We start from the raw sequence: 13804 nt of genomic DNA, 5'->3' as shown, positions 1-13804 counted from the left end.
TGCTGCAGGGGTGCCATCACACTATATGCTGCATACACACGCAGCAACAGTCCCTGCTCTTCAATTTGTAAGGTCTTCACAGGGATCTGGAGGACAAGGGGCCAGAACAGAGCCAGGAATAAAAGTCTAGATCACGCATCTTCTGTGACCCATTCCAGTCACTAGCCCAGCTTTGCTTCCAATGAGGCACTTGCTTTCCCTGCGGCTGAAAGCTGCTCTGTAAAGGCAAGTAAGCATTTGATAAAGAAAATAACAGGATGAATAAAACCATGTGTTTGTACAAGAAATCTTCTGCTCTGATCTTTAGTGCTGCAGTATGTTTTGACCTACAATTGCAAGACTCAGCTACATCTTCCCTCCCTCCAAATGTGACAGAAGGCAAAAAGGAAGCTGCGGCTGATGCCGCAGAGCCCTGTGCTGAGATTCCAGCTGACAAACAGCATCAGCAGAGCTGCCCACACATACATGGATTAAAACCCATACTCTCCTGTCACCTGCAGGAGGAAGTGCATACATACATATATACATACATTTGGGCCTGATTCTCCACTCAGACACTTGGTGAAATACCAGCACCCTCCAACAGGTTTGTATACAAGAAGAAATACACCCACAAGATAGATTTCCTAATGAAGGCTGACATTTACCAGCTACCACAGATCCTACGTTACCAAGAATAAAACTCATAGGCAAAACCATCTCTGCTTAGACAGGGCTGTTTTCTGGGAGCGAGCTGGCAGGGTGGAGGTGGGTGTAGACTCCAAACAGTCTCAGTAGTGATGGCATGCAGAAAATGCAGGGACTGCACAGCCGCCGAACATATATGAGGAGCTGAGGCTGAGTTTGCAAGTGGCATCTGCTCTTGTCCAGCATCCAAGGGGAGGATCAATGACTCTAAGTGGCCTCCTTAATCCAGCCTCTCCAGGCTGTCTGGCTACTACACAACCCTGTTGGCTTATCAGCTCTGTGTTGATACAGAGGGAAGAGGGCCACTTAGCACCATTATCAGAGGCTCATAGAGCGATGAAGACCTCAAAAAGCACTATCAAACTGCTGGCATCTCACCCAGGACAGGATTTCAACTCAGAGGTTTGTTACAGAGAGTTTTTCCACCAGCATCTCTTCAGCATGGGCAAGCTTTGAGCCACACACAGACTAAGTGCATTTTACAATAGACTCGAAACCCTCGCTGGACATGCCTCATCTGATTTACTATTGCTGCCAAGGAAGGTGGATTTATTCCCAAATTTAGCAGCTGCCAAATCAATGTGAGAGTGTTCACATGGGGATTTGCCACAAGCTTTTGTCAAGGCAGGGCAAGACTTGCACACTGAACAGACCTTTCCTTGAGAGGCATCCAGCCCACAGCAAGCAGTGGCCCCACTCCATCACAACGAGTTGCTCATAAGGTGTCTCACTCCTGACTAAATCCAGTGTCAATCCGTTTGAAGCTGGTCCCCCACATTTCATAGATGACACAGTGACAGAAGACAAGCAGCAGACAAGGAAAAGAGGTCAGTGCTCCAAATTGTTCTTTTAAACTTCCACCCTAGCTTGGCATGCAGGGTGCATGGCAATGGGTTTATTTTTCAGTGAGCAACTTTCCTTTCTTCCAATCAACTCTGAGGCAATAAGAGGTGGGTTTCAACATGGCATAAATCTGCCAGGAGCATATCAAGGCTTCTGAATAACAAGGGCACAGACAATTGTCCAGTGGAAAAGAAAAAAAAGGTCAGAGCAGTAACTCTTGTAGTATTTGTTCCACAAACAGAGAAGGTTTACACAGCTTTTCTGGGCAATTATTGGGCAGGAAATAAATCTCAACAGAAACTCATCTTCTTCTCCTGCTTTGCAGCTGAATCTCTTTGCCTCACGCCCCTAGCAATGTCCCCAAAATGCTTTGCAAGAAGATGTCAGTTACACAACCCAAGGCTGTGCCCCAAGAGCCAGTGGAGAACTGTATTAAATTTAATAGCATTGCTCCAGGTAATCTACGACCGCTTATAATCAATTGTCCATGCCCACTGCAGCATGACTATAGCCGTCTTCCCAGGGCTGCAGGTGCAGGACTGGCAGAGAAAGCTTCTGCATAAGCTAGAGATGAGAGTGAGCTCTCACACAGCCTTGAGCGTATGGAGAGATTGCAAGGCAGCCAGCTCACCCCTACTGCCATGCTCCTGTAAAGCCAGGGTTCAAGGTCTCTTGGTGGATTGGAGAGCCCAAGCACAAGCACACTAACTCCAAAGAGACTATTATCCATGTCAGAAGAAAAAACAGTGAGGAGGAGCCAGTCTCTCCCCTTTGTATCAAAGAGGCAAGAAAAGGATCACTGTCTCTGTTTTACACAGAAGGATACGATGAACAGGGAAACAGGAAGGATTTATCCTCTGCTGTAGCAGAGCTGGGAAATGACCAGCATCTCCTGCAGCCTCCAAGATCCCGCTCCATGTTCTGCAGTCATTCCATGGCCCAGGACTGGCTCCAGGCTCCTCTGCAGCTCTGGCAAACAGGAGCCAGCACGGCCTCGGGTGAGGGGCCAGAGCTGCGACAGCCAGGTCAGGCAGAGGGGAGAGAGAAGAGATACAGAGCAAGCGGAGAGCTTCGAGAGCACAGCTTGCTACTCCCACCCTTGCCACACGGGTGGGAAACGCTATCACATACACCTCAATGCTTCCTTCTGTGGAAGCAGCAGGAATTAGCTCAAACCACCACCAAAAGCTGAAGAGGAGGGGGTCCCGAATTCCAGGTCAGCTGCTGTTATCACCATGCTGGACAAGTTCAAGCAAGATCTGGGTCTAGCCTCTATTTCTGGCCCACAAAGCAAACCCAGACCTCCCAAGATGAGGGTATACTTGGATTCATAAAACTCCAAGAATCTACAACAAATGGGTTGCCTGATTTCTTGCTTGGACCTTTGCTGAATATGGTGCTTGCCTTCCACCCTGTATTTTCTTGCCAGCTCTGATGAGGATGGCAAGAGAGAAGAGCTACAGGACCCCAGTCTACATGTGCTGCATTTCACAGTGCCTGGAGGCAGGAAGACATCCCTAGCTCTCCAAGTTTCTCTCTTCTTCTTGACCAAAGGCATGTTGAGTGCAGAGTAAAACATGTTTAGGAGAAGCCAAGTGACCTTGGTCCCCCTGTGAGCTGCAAAGACTTCAAGGAGAGGCCAAAGGCACATGGCAGCTGGCTCCTCAGGTAGCATATCACCCACGCTGCTGTTGGAGAGCCCTGCAGTGCTAAGAAGATTTTTTCTTGAGCTCAGGCTGTCCGTGCAGCCAGTGAGTGACAGCCTTCTGGTAGGCCTCCAAGCCTCCCTCCCTCCCTCCTCTCTCCCTTGACATTCATAGAGAAAGAAAATACCTGTCGCATTAGCATCCAGGAGAGACAATATATGCTGGCACAGCCTCTGAGACAAGATCTCCACCCAGCATCATGGCAGAAGCTCTGGAAAAGGCAGAGGGTATCGAGCCCAGCATCCCCATCACTCAGGCACTGAGTAGAGCTAGTTGCAGGGATAAGGTAGCAAGTGACAACTCTGTGCAGGAGCAATTACAGCTCTCTCTCCGGCAACACTTTTCTTCACCAACCTCTGAGCTCTTCTCCAGCCAAACAACATGGCCCTATTTCCACATACCTACCCTCCATGCACACTGACTGCATCAGAGGGAACAAAGTCCTCTGCATCCTCAAGCACACACAGGAAACAAGCTGAGCATCAATAATGCTGAGCTCTTTACCAGCAGCTCCCAGTCACAGCAAGGGACTCTCATCACATCCAGAACCCCTGGTACCTTCCCAACCAACGAGCAGTTGTCTGGGCATTCAATCCCAAACTGATTTCATCACATGGGGGGCGGGGGGGGAAGGACAGCCAGAAAACTACTGTCCAGCCTGCTAAAATGGCTGGTCGCCTGAGGTCACCAAATCCAAGCCACTTTCACTGAGGAAGCGATAAGAGACAGCAGGGTACTAAGCTGTCCACTTCAGCCCTGTGTTAATCTCAGAGCTTCTCCAAAGCTTGGCATGAAAGGGAACAGTACAGTTTGCCTGTACAGCTGCTGTTCTCCTGAACAGAAACACTGCCATCTAGAGGCCCCTTGCCTTGTGCGTGTGAAAGGGCTTGGGAAAGGGGATTTCCATCCCCCCAAGCACCTGTGCGGAAGAAGAGAGCTGTCAGCGGGGACAGGGAATCTTAGGTTTAGGAATGCAGCATGGGCCAGACACCAACACTGGATAAAGCTATAAGGGATGCAGCCTCACTTGGGTCTTTCTTTTCTCCTTGGGAGAACTTAGACTGAGCAAGTTGGGGCTGTTCAGCCTGGAGAAGAGAAAGCTGCATGGAGACCTCATAGCAGCCTTCCAGTATCTTAAGGGGGGGGCTATAGGTATGCTGGGGGTGGACTATTCATTAGGAACTGTCGTGATAGGACAAGGGGCAACCGGTTAAAACTTAAACAGGGGAAGATTAGATTGGATAGAAGGAGGAAGTTCTTTACTGTGAGGGTGGTGAGGCACTGGAATGTGTTGTCCAGGGAATTTGTGAATGCTCCATCCTGGCAGTGTTCAAGGCCAGGTTGGACAGAGCCCTGGGTGACATGGTTTAGTGGGAGGTGTCCCTACCCATGGCAGGGGGGGTTGGAACCACATGATCTTAAGGTCCTTTCCAACCATAAATATTCTATGATTCTGTAACTTGGCTAGAGCTATGGCAGCTGTTCCTTCTGCTTTGGTGTGTCTGAAGGCTTGCCTTTGCCCTCAGCAGCCTCAGCAACTTGGAAGTCTTCCCTACACCCATGGGCAGACCATCCCAAGATGACTGAGCTGTCCCATGGGGAGACACCAGTGGAGCCTTAACTGAAGAGTGTGTTAAATAGGGACAGACATAACAGCACCTGGCTCAGCCATAAATCTCAAGCCCTTTCTGCTCACAAGGAAGTGCCAACAACCCAAAGTCCTCTGTAAAGCTGGGACCAGATCCAGCAGACCCCACTTTGAACCAGGCTCCTGCTCCACAGCAGAGACATTCTCCAGAAGCTTTATTTGGCCCATGCTCCTCTCCAAGTTAACAGCCACTCAAATGCTGCTCTGTCTTCATCACACAAGACCAGAAGCACGTCAGGCCACATAGTGGCATATCAACCAGTACCTCCTGGTCAGCACAGAGAGGTAGGTCCTCCAGAGAGGAGTATGGTTTGGGTGGCAAACAAGTGTCCCCTGCAGGGTTGCCCATGGTGTCCTCCACTGGCACATTCAGTGCTGCAGAGATCACACCAAAGGCCCTGGGAATCCCAGCCCCAGGAATTGTGATGGACAGCACAGGAAGCTGAACAAGGTCCATAGGTAGTCATAGGTAGTCATGCAGGCTGTGAGAGCAAAGAGCATGCAAGCACAGAGATGTTCCCTCTGGAGCCTCAAAGGGAGCTGAAACAAGCACAAGGAACAGGCAGAGCATGGCAGCCTCCATCCTTTCCAATGACACATTAGCCAGCAGGCAAGGCCCAGCATTGCTTCTGCATCTGAGATGGTGGCCCTAACAGCAGGAACAAGCTGGACATGAAGCTGGAGGTCAGCAAGGCAAGGAAAGTGAAGGCCTGGGTAGATGATGTGCCAAGGAATTCAGCTTGAGTATTAAGCTGAATTACCCCGAGGTAAAGGTCATTTCCTCATTTTGAGTAAACTGTGCCTGGCTCACTGAAATTGGTGGTCATAGATTGGCTTACACCAATGAAGAACAGGAGCTGGAGCATGTAACCTCCAAGCTGAAAAAAACCCTCAGCCTTACAGAGCAGCCCCCAAGTGAAATACAGATCTCTGCATAGTGGCACTTTAGCTTCTGGTCTCACTCTCCAAAACCCACAGTAATAGCAAGAGCCGTGCCACTATGCAGTTGTCACTTCAGAAAGTGGCCTAAACACCCTTAACTGCTCTACGGTGGGGAGTAGATGCCCCACTGCAATCTACCACCACATGACTTGGTGCTATGTTTACCTTTTCAAGCTCACCTGGGAGACCTCCTCACACGGTCTGCAACTCCAAGCATGTCCTCAAATCCAGACCAGTGCTTAGTTGGGAAGCTTTTGTCAGCAAAGATTAATTTCTGCTGTTTGCAGCTTTCTACCTGAGCTACCTTGGAGCTTGAGCTGTCTGGGGAGGAAGAGAAAAGACAGTAAAATCCCCTGAATGTGTTGATCGTAAAGTCTGGTTGGTTTTCCTGCTGTCCTGTCATTTTCAAATGGGTGAATAACCAGAACTACTACAGAAAAGAAAAAAATGCCCAACCTAAGCCCTGGAAATCTCACCAAAGAAGGTGAGACACTAAAAAAACATACTTGAGCATGGGTTTTAAAAGAAACATTCTAAATCAGGGCTGCTGCATGCCAGGCAGCCATTACGGTGCTTGCACAGGGAGCCATGGTTAGTATCTATTAAAGGATGGGTAAGAAGGCACCCCAGGATTAAAGCTACTGGCGCCTCCGAGGACCAATAGGGGGGAAGCTTCTCAGCAGCTTGTTCTTCCTCTCCTCTGCCATCAGCCGGCTGGTGATGGATGGCTGAGTCCCAACCCTCCTCTCCCGCAGCACATCATTTGATTTGCCGCAGACATGGGGCTGGAGGTCCCCGGCAGCGCTCTGCACGCCAGGAGAGGTCACCGTCTCTTTGAATAACGCCCTCTTGGAGTGCCAAGAAGTGACATCAGGCTTTGCCCCTTGCCACCCCCATGGCATCACAGGGACAGTAGTCAGAGTAGGGGTTACAGGAGATGCGTTCCCTGCCATCTCTGGCTGCCCGTGCATGATTTATACCTGCTGTGTCAGACGGACATTTACATACGCTGGTGTGATTGCACATGCTGCCTCCCAGAAGCAGTGGCACAGCTTATGAAGACAGGTGGGATGACTGGTCTGCACTGTGCCAGGTAAAGACCTCCTCCATCCCTCCTGAAGAGGACAGCTAATCCCCCCCCTTACCTCACCAGCAGTGCTAGGGTTGCCCATGGGAGATTACTGTTTGCAAAGAGATGTTTGTAACAGGAGACCATCTCCTGGGATGCCACTCTGCAAGGGAACATGCTGGGCAACTCAAATCGCTCAAAAGGTTCACTGATGAGATCCTGAGACAACATGAGAGGCAGCAACATGCCAGCACAAGAGACACAGCCAGGATGCACGTCATATGTAGGACACTTGCCTCCTGACATCCCTTTCCTAAAGTTCCCATTCCACCCCAGCACAGGCTTACAAACCTGCCTTCTGCTCTCTGACCCTGCTTTGACAGGCACAGCTGGTCCACAGATAGCAGATCAGACAAAGAAGCAATGGCACATGTCTCACAAAGCCAAGGAAGAACAGCTGAAACACACAAAAGACAGACCCAACTGCAGGGAGAGCGCAGTACAGTGAAACGGGACACCTCTACAGAGCAAGGAGCCCCAACCATTCCAGGTCATGGGTGGGAAGCTCCCCCTCTCCCAGCATTTGCAGTTTAAATTACTGAAAGGCCTTACTTTTAAACAACCCTAAACATCCTGTTAGACCCTGGGAAAGGGTCTACAGCTGTGTTTGCTCCCTTCTTCCCCTCCAAACCCCACCTTTGCCACTGCTCACCAGCCCAGACATGAACATACGCGAGCAGCCACCTGCAAACATCACAAACTGCTGTGGAGCCAGTTAATACTTATGGTGGCATCTCTGCTGCCCTCCCGAGCTGGCAGGATCCAGGAGGGGTTGAGGGGCATCACTGCAAGGCTCCCAACCTGAAATTACAAACATTGTCCCATCACTGAGTCACTCACCACAAGATCTTTTATCACTACAGCCAGCTGGGACTCTCAGTAATTCTGAGCTGCAAAATCAGCATTCAGACAGGGCTGGTGCTGCTCTCCCAGCCACAAACTGTGTATTTGAAAACCAACGTGTAGATAAGGAAGTGCCTCGGGTGGGTGGCAAGGGGGGATATGTTCATTTGTCCTTGCAGAACACCACCTCAGCACCAGCAAACACTCAGCTCTGAGGGCAGAGGAAAGCACTGGCAGCTACAAATTACTAATCGATGTCGGGTAACAACAACAGCAGCTAATAATGAAGGGCTGATCAGCTTACTACAGCAGTAATTATTCCTGACATTAGCCCTCAGAAGGAGCATCCAGGCTTAGCACGCTGTCTACCATGATGATAACCCAAGATAACTAGAGAAATTTTGTGCTGGAGAAAAGGAGGGGGGAGAGAAAAAACCCTCAGCAATTAGCAAGACTTGTGGTGCTAATTACACTGTGAATGGTGTGCAGCTTTGTCAGAGCTAACTTGAGCCTTTCCCATGACACCAGGGAGGGATGCGAAGTGCCAGCACACCTTTCACAAAGCAGCAGTGACAAACGGTTTTGGCACCTGGTTATTTTTGAGAACAACACAACTCGCTGCTGCTGACACTGAACTTTTTGATGGCACCAACTCTTTGCCATCATGATTATCTCAGGAAAAGCATGTCACATCCATAGTGCAGAAACAGGCTTCATTTCACATCACTAGGTGATACTGAGCCCATCTAATCTGAATACAGGACCAATTCAGGATGTGAGTCTTTTGGTATGAGATACAGCCAGTGCAAGACCAGGTATCTTAAATCACCAGTGTATCTTAGGTGTGTATGGTCAAAACACGCTGCAGCCGCCCACAGCCGCTTAGGGTTCTGCGGCGATGATGCTCTGCAGCACTGCAGCAGCCCAGACACAAAGACCCCCATCACTTCCAGCACAACTACCAGTCCTCCCGCTGAAGAAAACTTCCCGTCAGCATCTGTTCACCAGCAGAGGAAGAATTATTGCACCCGGCAGGGGTAGCAGTGTGAATGTGAGAACACGTGCGTGCTTCCCCCATACGCTCCCTTACTGCTAGAACAGGTGAGAAAAAAAAAATAAAATCAAACCTAACAGCCCCAAAGGCTTGTGATCGCACATGCCTCCTCACCCACCTCCCTCCCAAGTAGGCATAATTAAGTGCACCATTTCCTTGCACCCTTCATTCAAGGAGGCTGTCAAATTGCTCTCAGCAATGGCATGTATTTTACAGACGTGAGCTTCTCAGGAAGGCAGCTGCTTCGAGGTGCAGGTCGCTGCAGTAGCCAGCACACAGAATCATAAGTTCTGTGAGTCCACAGATGAATGAAGAGGTTGCAGCATTTCTCTGCACAGATCAATGCAGTTACAGCAGCAGCAAGAGCACAGCGTAGCAAGTTCAAACCTCATCTTCCTAGGCTCTTCCCCCTCCTCCAAGCCTCAAAGACTCTGGCACCTTATTCGGAATGGGAGCTTTACCTCAGCCATGGGGTCTTTGCACAGGATGCCCTGCATCCTGTGAGAAATACAAACCAGACATTTCACCAGCCTAGCAAGATGCACCAATTGAAGGTGTATGTCAGCTCTGTGTTCATGGCCTGCAAACTTCCCAACATATCCCAAATGCAAGTCCTCTGGTCTCTCCCTGCAAGGGTGCCCTGTGCCAGCCCAGCCCTTCCCAGCCCGCTTGCAGTGCTGTGATACAGCCCACAATCCTATTACAGGGCAGTGTCAGGGGGACTGGGTTACCAGCCCTTGCACAAACAAAATCCTATTACAATGGCGATCCTGATCCCAGCCTTTATTTACAGAAATTATTATTACAAGGGACCCTGAGGGAAATCATGGTTCTGGGCTGTACATACTGAATTCATCATTGCTAGAGAAGAAGCCTCATAACGTTTTGAGACACAGTGAGATGCAAACTGCCTTTGAGTTGCATGTGATGGAGTAGAGAGAGGAAGGGAAAAAAAACCCTACTACAGACTAAACTGCGCAGAAGGAGATAAAGGGAACAGCACATGTATTTCTTTTGCCCAGCCCAAGGCAAGGTGTGTTTCTATCTGCAAGGTGCACTAAATCCTTTGTACCACTCAATTAAATTACAGCTGACCTAAGCACAGATTGTTGTTTGCCAGAAAGGCCTTGTCCAGCCTCACCGTCCTCTGCAGGGCAAATGGCCATGGCCCCATACAGGACGTGGGCAGCCCAAGGAGGACTAGGAAGGGAAGGAGGAGGGAGACACTGCAGGGCTGGAGCAGTTCAAAGCTGCTACCATGTGCAGTATCACAAGCGGTGCCAGCACAGACACCAAATGCTGGGCTGGAGCATCTGCTTTCAGGTGAGACAACACAGATGAGGAAGGAAGCAGAGTCCCATTGCATCCTCCTGAGATGCCACATTTGGATGTGCAGGGAAAGTCAAGGCATCAAGCACTGTGGGGCACCTTCCTGCCTGTAACTCATGCATAGCCCAGCAATGCTCAAGCACCAATACGCTCCAGTGGTCACAGCATTCCTGTCGCATACCTTGACTGGTTGATATGAGCAAAGAGGGAAAGATTTTGATGTCCAATAGGGAACAGACAGGAGGCCTTCCTGGGGCAGATCAACCTGTCAGATGCACGCTCTTCAGGCATACTCCAAGGAGGAAGAGGAGGCATGAATCTACAGGAGTGGCTCCTAAAATTTCTCAGCACAAAACAAGCAAAGCATCAGAGCAGAAGGGGAGGTGGTTTGTACAGAGAGGTCCCACGACACTGCAGCATGGGTACTGTAGCACCATCAGGGTTACAAATCAAAGAGCTGGCACCAGACTGATCATATGGCCTATACCGGGCGCCATCAGAGTGATGTACACCTGCTACAGAGAGACCTCCTCTACCAGAAAGGTCTCCCTCACCCTATAGATGCTTGGAATAAACAACCCATCATCACTTTGCTGGTGCAGAACCAGAAATTCTGACCTTAATACCTTAATACACAGCCCAAAAATGCTCTGACAGTGCCTGACCTGCACACATGTTCAAAAGATGATTCTTCAGCCATTCCCATGCACCTGTATCTAGAAACTAGCCTACTTCCCTTAGTGAAGGGCCCAGGGAGGTGTCCAGCACGTCACATTGTCATCAGAGGAAGGCAAATCCTGACAGACAACAGGACGATCCCACCAGCTGACACCAACAGGTCACAATGACAGCTCTGCAAGAGACAGACAACAGAAATGGTGTTTCCCACGGACAGTCAGGGTATGACTGGCATATCATAGAGGGGACATTAGCACAGGGTGCAATCTCAAATGCTAAACCAGACTTCCAGAAACTAGGCTGGAACCAAACTGTTCCTCCTTTGTGTCTTCAGTCAACTCCTCTCCTGCTGCTGTCTCCATCAGTAAATGAGTCTTCCACACCTCTACAGACTGCAGCCAGTGCAGGGTGACATGGGTGCTGGCCCCTGCAAAGCTGTTTGCCAGCATTTCAAGGTGAATCTGATGACACAGTTGGTTTCTTAAGTGTTAAGAACACGCTTCGGTCCAGCTTTTCACCTCAAGCAACACACAGCACCAAGTGCAGCTTGCCAAAAGCAAAAATCAATGACATAAAGCATTGCCCCTGGGAAATCTGCATCCAAAGAAGACTGGAAATCTCCCCCCGAAAACTGACAGAATTTGAATCCCTCCCCTGCTGAGACAGTCTCAATTTGTTCAGTGGGCGCATTTCACGCCTCACCTGTGGAGCAACTATTTCCTGAAGATGGAGGAACCGTGGAGAAGTTTGAGCCCAGCACAAAGCCAAACCTGGATTGTGTCTCTTGCTTTTCACCACTTCTCCCCCCCTGAGGCATGTTAGGAGCAAGACTCAGAGACCAGCAATATTGTGTCTGAGCCACAAGACAGCAACCCTAAGCTGGAAGGAACAATACAGCTCTCCTCATGAACCCATCCTACTTATTCTTTTCACAGCACAATTGGAGGCTAAACCCACACTCCAATAAGAGTGCTGTGGATGAGTCATCTTCACTGCTGTCAGCTGGAATGATAAGGATGAAATTGCATCGCTTATCAGCAATGAGCCAGCAGGGAGATGGCTGCAGAATGCATGAGGCTTGCATTAGGAAACAGACCAAAACAGGGACATTTTCAAAAGCCCCAACCTTTTGTCCAATTCTGACACAAGCTCAGCATTCCTTCAAAGCCTAAACCCAAGTTAAATATTTGCTTGCAGAGACAGCAACTGCCTCTTGCACCTGCCCATGGAGGAGAAAACTTGGGGGGGGCTCAATGACAATTTTAGTACCAAACTGTGCTGTTTTCAAGCTGGGAGTCCTACAGGGTCAGTGGAGATGGACTCACAGATCATTATGGCTCTGACTAATCACATGCAGCTCTTGGCTGGCAGCCTGGTTAAAGGATTACTCCAATGGAAAGCTGATCCCAACTTAAAGCAAAGCCCACGTTTTACAGCTTCATATTGTAGCTGCTATGCTCTACCTTACATGCCTTCTTTTTGACATAGCTGTTTCTTCTCCCTCTTTCTACAAACCAGAAAGAAGCAGGACCACTGGCAGGGCCTCATTATTGACAGGTCTAAGAAAGCAAATTCCAGCCAGCTAACCAGTCTGATACATTGAATAGCTGACCAACTAAAACCACTGTTACTTAGAGCAGAATATCAGTCCTTTGGGAAGGTCTCCCTAAGCCAGCCCTGTTAGTCTCGATTAATACTAACACCTAATAACACCAATATTAATACCTTTCCACTTGCACACTTCCCCCTCAAGCTACAAGAATGGAAAGCCCGTAGCAGAGAAAGAGCCACCCAACGTACTGGAGAAGACATTTCAAGAGCACCTTCCCAGCTTGAAAAGCAGAATCTGATGTAGCCCTTGGCATGGAAGACAGGTGCCCATGTTCCTGTGGCATGTTTAACCCTGAAAAGTCATGACTCACCACCATTTTCCTACTGTAATTACAAACGTAACAAGCAGTGCAATACCAGCGTTTGGAGTGCATATGGAGTGCATATGCAAAAGATCGCCTCTTACCCAAACATATATAATTCTGTCTGACAGCTATAATGGACATCTGAGCCTTGCTCTCCATGGGAGATTCAGCCAGAGATCACCTCCACAGGATCAGCTATCTGACCGGAAAATAAAGGCAGCTGTTGGCATTGAGACTGGTGCATCAGGGATTGAGAGCTGAACAAGGCCTTCTTAGGTGGCTCAGTGAAGCAAATAAAGGAGCTGTAGGTTTATTTGATGATTTAATCAATAAGATAATTCTATTAATTCAATAGTTTGATACAAAGCCACTTCCTTTCTGTTTGATTTAAATGCATTTCAGAATTTTCATGGCTTAGTTGATCAAATACCTAAAATAGCAAATTTGTGCTAATTAATCAGATGTTCCTTAACTATGAATTGCAAGAGGCCCACAAACAGAGAGTCCTAAAACCTTGTGACACATAATGACAGCCCACAGATTTGCATCTACAGTAATCACACAACCAACTAACGATGCCAGAATTCATTTTAAATGCAGGACAACTGTACCACGAGGGGACCTGGCAGAGAACAGAGATGCCGGTGCATCCACATCATTTATGTGTGCATCTACACTTAATACAGAAGGGTCCAACCACTTCTGGTAATGGAGTAAAGAAGGACTAGTACCAGATACGTAGTTTTCTTTTTACAGGTAAGTAGAGTAAAATATCTTCCTTCAGAAAAGTGGAAGAGCCCAGGGGTACATTTTTTAGACTTGTACCCTAAAGAAACACCAACTAGAAAAGCCCATCAGCACTACCATCACTATCCCCCGTCCAAAGGCACAGCTATATCATGAGCTCCATCCCTTAACACTGCAGGGAACCACTGTAAGAGGTTGAAAGGCCATGGCAGACCGTAGGAAATAACCCCTCAAGGCAGGGAGCAGATACCAGTCATTCTCCTCATGTTGCTGGGCAGCCAC

This window comes from Psittacula echo (assembly GCF_963264785.1).
Source record: "Psittacula echo genome assembly, chromosome: 7".
NCBI lineage: Eukaryota > Metazoa > Chordata > Aves > Psittaciformes > Psittacidae > Psittacula > Psittacula echo.
This window is presented reverse-complemented; position numbering follows the sequence as displayed.